Source organism: Cervus elaphus, chromosome 12, assembly GCF_910594005.1.
Source record: "Cervus elaphus chromosome 12, mCerEla1.1, whole genome shotgun sequence".
NCBI lineage: Eukaryota > Metazoa > Chordata > Mammalia > Artiodactyla > Cervidae > Cervus > Cervus elaphus.
Genome location: NC_057826.1, coordinates 37335906 through 37344937, shown reverse-complemented (window position 1 = coordinate 37344937; position 9032 = coordinate 37335906).

The window sequence follows — 9032 nt, the reverse complement described above, 5'->3', positions numbered from 1 at the left end:
TATGCTAGAAAATGTGAAAAAGTCAGCAGTGGCCATGGATTGGAAAAGGTCAGTTTTCATTCCAATCCCAGAGCAAGGCAACACCAAAGAACGTTCAAACTATCAGACGGTTGCACTCATTTCACACACTAGCAAAGTAATGCTTAAAATTCTCCAAGTTAGGCTTTAACAGCACGTGAACTGAGAAATTCCAGATGTTCAAGCTGGATTTAGAAAAGGCAGAAGAACCAGAGATCAAATTGCCAACATCTGTTGGATCATAGGAAAAGCAAGAGAATTCTAGGAAAAAACAGCTACATCTGCTTAATTGACTATGCTAAAGACTTTGACTGTGTGGATCACAACAAACTGCTGAAAATTCTAAAGAGATGGGAATACCAGACCACCTTACCTGCCCCCTGAGAAACCTATATGCAGGTCAAGAAGCAACAGTTAGAACTGGACATGAAACAACAGACTGGTTCCAAATTGTGAAAGGAGTACATCAAGGTTATATATTGTCACCCTGCTTATTTAACTTAAGTGAAGAGGATATTACACAGAAATGTTGGGCCGGATGAAGTACAAGCTGGAATCAAGATTTCTGGGAGAAATATCAATAACCTCATATATGGAGATGATGCCACCTTTATGACAGAAAGTGAAGAGGAACTAAAAGCCTCTTGATGAAGGTGAAAGAAGAGAGTGAAAAAGTTGGCTTAAAACTCAACATTCAAAAAAAACTAAGATCATGGCATCCGGCCCCATCATTTCATGACAAATAGATGGGGAAACAATAGAAACAGTGACAGAGCTTATTTTCTTGGGCTACAAAATCACTGCAGATGGTGACTGCAGCCATGAAACTAAAAGACACTTGCTCCTTGGAAGAAAGGCTATAACCAACCTAGACAGCATATTAAAAAGGAGAGACATTACACTTGTTGACAAAGGCCCATCTAGTCAAAGCTATGTTTTTTCTAGTAGTCATGAATGGATGTGAGAGTTGGACCATAAAGAAGGCTGAGCACTGAAGAGCTGATGCTTTTGAACTGTGGTGCTGGAGAAGACTCTTGAGAGTCTCTCGGACTGCAAGGAGATCAAACCAGTCCATCCTAAAGGAAATCAGTCCTGAATATTCATTGTATTGATTGATGCTGAAGCTACAATACTTTTGCCTCCTAATGTGAAAAACCAACTCATTAGAAAAGACCCTGATGCTGGGAAAGATTGAAGGCAGGAGGAGAAGGTAACAACAGAGGACAAGATGGTTGGATGGCATCACTGACTCGGTGGACATGAGTTTGAGCGAGCTCCAGTAGATGATGATGAACAGGGAAGCCTGGTATGTTGCAGTTCATGCGGTCACAGAACTGGACGCCACTGAGAGACTAAACAGCAACAAAGTTCATTTGCCAAAACTAATTCATGTTCCCTGCGCTTCTTTCCCCATACTTATATCAATCTGAGGAAATAGATGTCTAAGTGCTTTAGCAAAACTATAATTTATCACCTGGGATAAAAGCCTAACCAATTTGAGATCATAGGTGGAAACAGAGCTGCTCTCTGAAAATTATGAGTGCTTTAGGAGGAAAAAGTCATGGGTAGCAAAGCATTATATCTTGCAAACTTACCTTCCCTGCCTGCTGTACTTGGAATAACTTAAGGGAAGATGAACAAATAGTTCATTATACTATCAACATAGCTTATATTTTTATGTAGGATCTTCCCCCAATTTGTATCTTACAAGTAGGGCCCCTCACATCCATCTCTAGGGTAATTTATCTTAAGTTATTCATTGAATATTAAAACAAAGTGACATTTGAGAAGGGCAATAGTGTAGCTGATAGCTAACTGAGGGTGATGGAGGCTCCCAGGTTGAGATGGAGAATAGAACATGAAGTTAATAGAGTCAATATAAGTAAATGCTACTGAAACTTCCTCAGTTCTTCCAGAGAAGGAGTAGGCAGCTATTAAACCCTATCAATACTGATGTATAATCTCTACAGGAAGTGGGGGGTAACAGTTGCACTGTGCAAAATACTTGGAACAAGTATTGCTTCAGCAAAGTTATACCAGATTTAAAAAAAAAAAAAAAAAAGCAAAATATGGCTATTGATGTAAATTCCCAGCATGTCTACAACTAGATCAGTAGCACTTTGCTGACAGTGAATCTCTTTCAAACTCTTAATAGCCACATGCTATAACTTTATATGTGAAGTCAATGAGTTTCAAGATTTGAATTGTGAGTTTTCAGAAACCCCATATGTAATATTTTTCGTTAGATAAAGTTGTATGCAGAGAGATATAGAGGTTTTTATAATGCTGGTAAGTGCAGTCCTGCTTTTTGATGGAGTTTCAACAATAGAACTAGTTTATTACACCCTCGAGCTAAATCCCTATCTGATATGGTACAGTAATGAGATTTTTAATACTTATTAACCTCATGAATTTTGCAAACTGGTAAAATTGAAAGAAGGAACATCTATTGCATCACTGAGACTTTATTCAATGACTCTGTGTCTAATATATTAAGGATATTACTATTGCCTCCTTTCTATTGCTTAAAGTATAATTTTGATCTATCTCTCTTGAACTTTTTTTTTTAACACAAGTCTTTCTGACCATGAAGTATTACCCTTTGTGTCCAACTTGGATACAAGTCTTAAAACAAAGCTTGATTTAAGTTCAAGCTAGAAACAAATCACCCTTTTCCCATCACTAACTCTTACCTTGGTTTGAACATCAAAATGATTCTTAATAAAATATTAATGTGACCTCCTCCCCAATATCTGAATAATTTAAAAAAAAATAAGGATGCAAAATTTAGATTAAATGATACCCAATATTAAGTACTTATATGCCATGCACAGTGCTAAGTGATTTATTAAACCGATGCTCACAACAACGCTAAAGCAGGTATTTTTAACTCCTAAACCTCAATTTCAGTATCTGTAAATATAGAGATATATAATTTGTCAGTATCTATGACACCTGTGAAAGAGCCAAGGATTTGGACCTTCTCCAAAGATTCAGCTTTCCCAAAGTCACCAGTATTTTGGTAAACTCATCAGAGACAAGACTCTTCCCTCTATCTGCTTATTCCTATAGATTTAGAAACAGGTTCTGCTTCTTAGGTTTCCGATTTGTAGCCGGGAAACCAAACACATTGTATAAGCAACAGAAACAAATGTTGATTAATTTGTGCTGGGGGAACCAAGAAAGGATTCACAGAATGTGCCACAACAAGCCTTAAATTTTAGTAAATGAGGTAAGTTGGTATGAAATACTCTCCACACTGTATGCTCTTGGAAGCCTAGCTATGAGAGCTGTCTACACTTTTTGCTCCTGCAAGCCTGAATTATATAGATCAGCACTATCCTATAGAATTTTCTAACGATGATAGATAATGGAAATCCTCTCCATCTGTGCTAACAAATATGGTAGCCACTAGTCATAGTTGCATACTGAACACTGGAAATGTGGCTACTGTGACTGAGGCAATTTTAACTTTATTTAATTTAAACTTAATAGTCATTTTTGCCTAATGGTTCCCATGTTGGGTGACACATACCTAGAGTTGTTGTTTTTTTTTTTTTTTTCTTTTTTATGGCCTGTTTGCATGCCTTGGATATTTAGACTAAAGGTGAAGCACATGTGTGTGTGCTAAGTTGCTTCAGTAATGAAGTCTGACTCTTTGCGACCCTATGGACTGTAGCCTGCCAGGCTCTTCTGTACGTGGGATTCTCTAGGCAAGAGTACTAGAGTGGGTTGCCATGCCTTCTTCCAGGGGATTTTCCTGACCCAGAGATCAAAGCCCGGTCTCCTGCATTGCAGGCAGATTCTTTACTATTGAGCCACCAGGGAAGCCCACAAAGTTGAAATAGAGGAACACTGTTCCAACCGGGTGGAAAGTAAGAGGCTTGGAGGAAAAGGGCTAATCAAGAAGATTTTGTACACTTGCTAACAATTTAGAGTTTTACCCCAAAAGTAGTAATATGTAATAAAAAAAATATTTAAAATTACTTCTTTGACATTCTTTCAGGAATCTTCTGATTGATATACATATGTATGTAGGTATATGTACATTTATATAATGTACACACAAAAATTGGTTTAAGCAAGATGTCAAACAGATGTTTCATTTATTCAACTGTTTTTATCATAAAAGGACAACTATTCTTGCCAAGAATTAGAAAAATTATTCTTATACTTAAAACAGTAAAGAAGACATTACTCAGGATTTTTGCAATAGATGTGAAGACTATTGCCATGGGGGCAGAGAGATGAAACACAACTCAGAATATTGTAAAGATAACTGAGGATTTATGGCTATGGGAGGCAGTGGGAGATGGATGGAAAATTACCAAGAAGGGGTAATTCTTGCTAAACTGAATTAATAGGATTTTTGCTGAAGGCAGGCCAGGTGATCAATTGTCATCTGGGAGATCCTAGGGGATGAGGAGCTAGATTAGGTACAAGGATGATCAGACATCCAGAGTAAAAGGATTATCCCTAAACTGACTTAGCAGGATTCTTGCTACAACTAGGCTAAGAAGGCCCCAAATGGTAAAACCAAGGCCAAGAGTTAGTCTAAAGGAAGGCTCAGGGGAGCTTGACTAAATTTTGAAAGAGGAGAGAGTCTTTGTCACAAAAACCACAAAAGAAAATTAATGCTAAGCACTTCACTGGAATGGCAGATGACAGGTAAATGAGTTGCTCTCAGAGAAGCTTATTTTCCCTAAGTAATGTGAATCTAGCTCAGATGGCAAAGAATCTGCCTGCAATGCATGAGACCTGGGTTCAATCCATGGGTCAGGAAAATCCCCTGGAAAAGGTAAAGGCAACTCACTACAGTATTCATGCCTAGAGAAACACATGATGTAACCTGAAATTCCTTCTATTCACTCTTCTTAGCTTTCCCCAGAAGAAGCAGTAGGCTTAATATTTTTATAAGAAGAAACAGTCCTGAGAAAGGGATCATCAAGTAAAACAGAAAAGAGTGGTCTATATGTGCTGTTGTGAAGGGATGGCCATCATTACTTAATCCTGAGGACCAGAATTCTCATCTTCTGCCAAGGTGCTTGCCCTCCCCACTACTTTCTTTAACCACAATTCTCTGATTCCTTTCTGGTTACAATAGATTGGTTTGCTTCTGACTTGCAAAAATTGGGGTGTGACTTCTCTTCAAAAGAAAGAAAAAGGAATTGGAGTTCTCACACTGAGCAGGAAAGGAGTTGATAAGACCATGATGAACTTGGCCCAGAAGTAGGGTGGAAAACGTACTTTCATGATTTCTCCTACAGGAACTCAGCTGAAGGAGCACCTCTGCTGTCCTGGCTGCCTTGAAGTTCCAGTTTCTCAGTCCCCTGCTGGTTTTCTTGGGGCTTATCTTCCTGCAGCATCCTACCCCTGCCTCAGGGACTTCCAGCTTGCTCACTGTTGTATCATTAGAGGACTCGTCATATAGTGCTATGAGTAGTGAAAATTTTATTTTCATAAAAAGTTGAAAGATCATGTTGCTATTTGGTAGAAACCAACACAATACTGTAAAGCAATTATCCTTCAATTAAAAATAAATACAGTTTTTTAAAAGTTGAAAGACAAGAGCCATGATTCTCCACCCTATGCAAGGTTTGGTGTACCTGCCTTCCTTTGTGGCTCAGCTGATAAAGAATCAGCCTGCAATGTGGGAGACCTGGGTTCAATCCCTGGATTGGGAAGATCTCCTGGAGAAGGGAAAGGCTACCCACTCCAGTATTCTGGCCTGGAGAATTCCATGGACTAACTCCATGGGGTGACAGAGAGTCAGACACGACTGAGCGATTGTCACTTTCACTTGTACATAAATAGTTTTTCCAGTGGCTAATGGAGACCTGCCTTCTCTTTCCCCAGCCTCTGAGAAAACCTCTCATTTCCAATGCCGCCTCCATCACTAGCTCAGCAACTTTTAACTGCAAAAGTGACTACTTTTCCTACCTGCTTTGCCACCGGTAATACTGAGCTCCTAAAAACTTCCTGACAACTAGTACTGGTTCATTTGAAGGAGACAGGTTATTTTTGTTTTACATTCCTTTGTAGCATCAGTCTGACTGCACAAGGTTAGAAATTAAGGGATGGAATATTCATTTCCTGTAACAGATAATCATAAATTCTCATAGGATCCATGGGGCTTTCCAGAAGTCTGTTTAGAATACTTTGTGGTAACTAGTTAACACTGAAGCCAAGCTGGTGAAAATAAATGAAATGTTTGAGGCTGCATCAAAGCCTAAAATCTTTAGAGGGTGATATATAAACTTACAGTGGATTTTAAAAAAATGAGTTTGCTGTAATTGTGAATAATGACTTGGAATCATTGTAGTTTGGGCTGAGAGAGAAACAGACCGTAGTTTAGAACCAGACCCAGAATGAAATATATTCATGCCCTTGTCCTGTTCAAACAGGAAAACAGGCGGTCAGGAAAAAAATGCAGAAGCCCTGAGCGAGGTAATGGGATTTCTCTTAATTTGATTTGCTGTGGAGAATGCTGGCCTATTTAATACATCCATGTGGAGTTGCTGTTTATATTTTGGTTTCTAATTAGCATAGTCATTCTGAAGCCTCTAGCTGCCTTCTCCTTCCATATAAATCTAATTTGGCCTTGAGGAGGGTTATTAGAGCAGCGCAAGGAGCACAAACAAAGGGAAATGTCTGCCAAACAGCAGGCAGGCTCAGCGCATCTGGGGCAGGCAGGCAGCAGGCGGGGGCAGCCGGGCCGGTGTGCAGAGCTGCGGGCACAGGAGTGACCGGCCTGGACGACAGATCGACCACCGGCGTCCCTCTGGCCCACCCCCTCCAGCCCACCCCGCCCCGGCCTGGCCTGGGCTGCCTCGCCAAGGCAATCTCATAATAAAAAAAAAAAAAAAAAGGATGATATTGAAGGGATGTGAAAGCTGTAAAGAAAAGATTTAAAATTGATTTTGAAAGTTTCTAAACTGGGCCCTAGAATGGATGGTCTGTACTGAAGTAAACGCTTAGTCTCCCTCCTAAAACTCCTTGTAAAGAGCGACATTTCAATTTTCCCTGGCTTTGGGGAGCTTGACTTTTTTTTTTAACAGCTCTACAACTCAGTCTTAGAGAAGCACCTTCTAGCAGTGATAATAAAGTACACTGAGGGGGGATATGGACAACATTGATAAAGAGGCACTAATCCTTATTCTGTGTGAAAAATAGTCTGAAGGCAGATTCTATCCCAAAGGGGAAGAAAGAAGAATGCTAAACATGACTAGCAGTGACCTATTTTTCACCAAGCAATTGGAGCTCAAGTACATTTTGACGAAAATGTTCATGGGGAAAAGCAAAGGACTTAAACTCTTTGTAAAGGGCATTGAAGCACTAACTTAAAATTCTGTGATAACTCTAAGGAGGTGAGATAACAGGTTCTTTTGAGCAGATTTAGGGGCTCTACTAACATTGATCTGGTGAGTACCCTATAGAATCCACATTCATGGTTCGCAGTTTGTCTTAACTAGTTCCTGCCTCCCTTATAAAGCTGGTAGCAGTAACTTCCAAGCAAGGGCTCAGCGAGCCTTGTTCGCAAGGGTCTATGGGAGCCCTGATGAGTATAATTTACTGCAAAACTTCCCCCCTACTGTGAGGAGAGAATGCTAATGATCTGAATCTATTCTTTGTCCAGATCACAGAGAATTACAGCTCCCCTTAGAACACACTGAAACGTCTCTAGGATTAAACTTTTTAAAAATGCGCTTCTGTTGCATTCTGCATATTCTATTTAGATGCATGTCTATCAACAATGTATTGCATACTGACAGTGTTAAAAGCTGCAGATCCCAATCCAAGGAGAAAATGAAAGAAAGAGGGAGAGAGAGAGAAAGACAGGAGACAGGCGGGGAGAAAAAGAGAATGAATTCAAAAATTAAAACCACCTTGCACCATGTAGTAAATTTTTAGTGTGACAAGGATACAGAGGGGAGGTTTCTGAAAAAAAAAATAATAATAATGGAAGGACCTTTCCTAGGTATTTCTAAATGGGGTGGGCATAGATTTCACATGGAAGAAGATAGGAACATATATAAGACTCTTGTCCAAGTGGTAATATGACATAAACACTCTGCTAAAAGTTCAAAAACCTCTTATTTTGACTTATTTACTCCTACTCTACCCAAATCCAGAAAGACTGCTTAATCTCACTGCCCAACTACCCAGGAGAGCAGGCAAGTTGCCTCCCTGTTCTCAGCATCTGTTTCTTCATCTGTCAAAAATTGATCAGAGTGAATCTCCAAGGAGAAAGGGGCCATCTTATGGGAATTTTTCTTTTCCATCTGATTTCTGTTATAAGTTAGAACATCTCAGGGGTCAGTCCAGGCTCCCATGTGATGACTTCTCACACCTCTCCTTGGAAGATCTTTTCCACAAATTCAAACACCATATCCAGGCTACATGCTAAACTTTGAGCTGCCTTGTAAGTATGTGAGTAGAAATGTTAACAAGGGGATTAGATAAATGGGTCTGGCTGTGCGAAGAATTGTAGTATAAAGACCACATATCTAAAACAGAATCCATGGTCTGCTCTTCCAGCCCCTAGCTTCAATTCTCATAAACCTACTCTATCTCAAGATTCCAGGCTGAGCAAGAGCCACCCCCCTACACCCTTGTTCCTTCAGGAGAAGTCTTGATAGTCTCCCCAGTGTCCCCAACCTTGTCCACCATCCCTCTCTTCAGGTAAACCTAATGATCTAGAACATGTCACCTCCCATCCAGATCGCTGGAATGAACTGCTCCAAACTTGTTATTTCCCAACCATTCTCTACCCACAATCATCAGGGGTCTTAGTATGTACATGCATCATCACTCTCCCATTGAAAACTGTCAGTGGCTACATGTTTCTCTCGGGCTTGGGACACTCATTCTAACGTGCCTTCAGCGGCCCCCAGGATCTGGTCCTGCCTACCTCTCCTTTTCCTTTGCCATCTGCCCCCTGCTCAGAGCTCTCCCTTCACAGTGGCCTTTCAACTCCTTCAACAAGAGAAGCTCCTATCCACACTGTATGAATA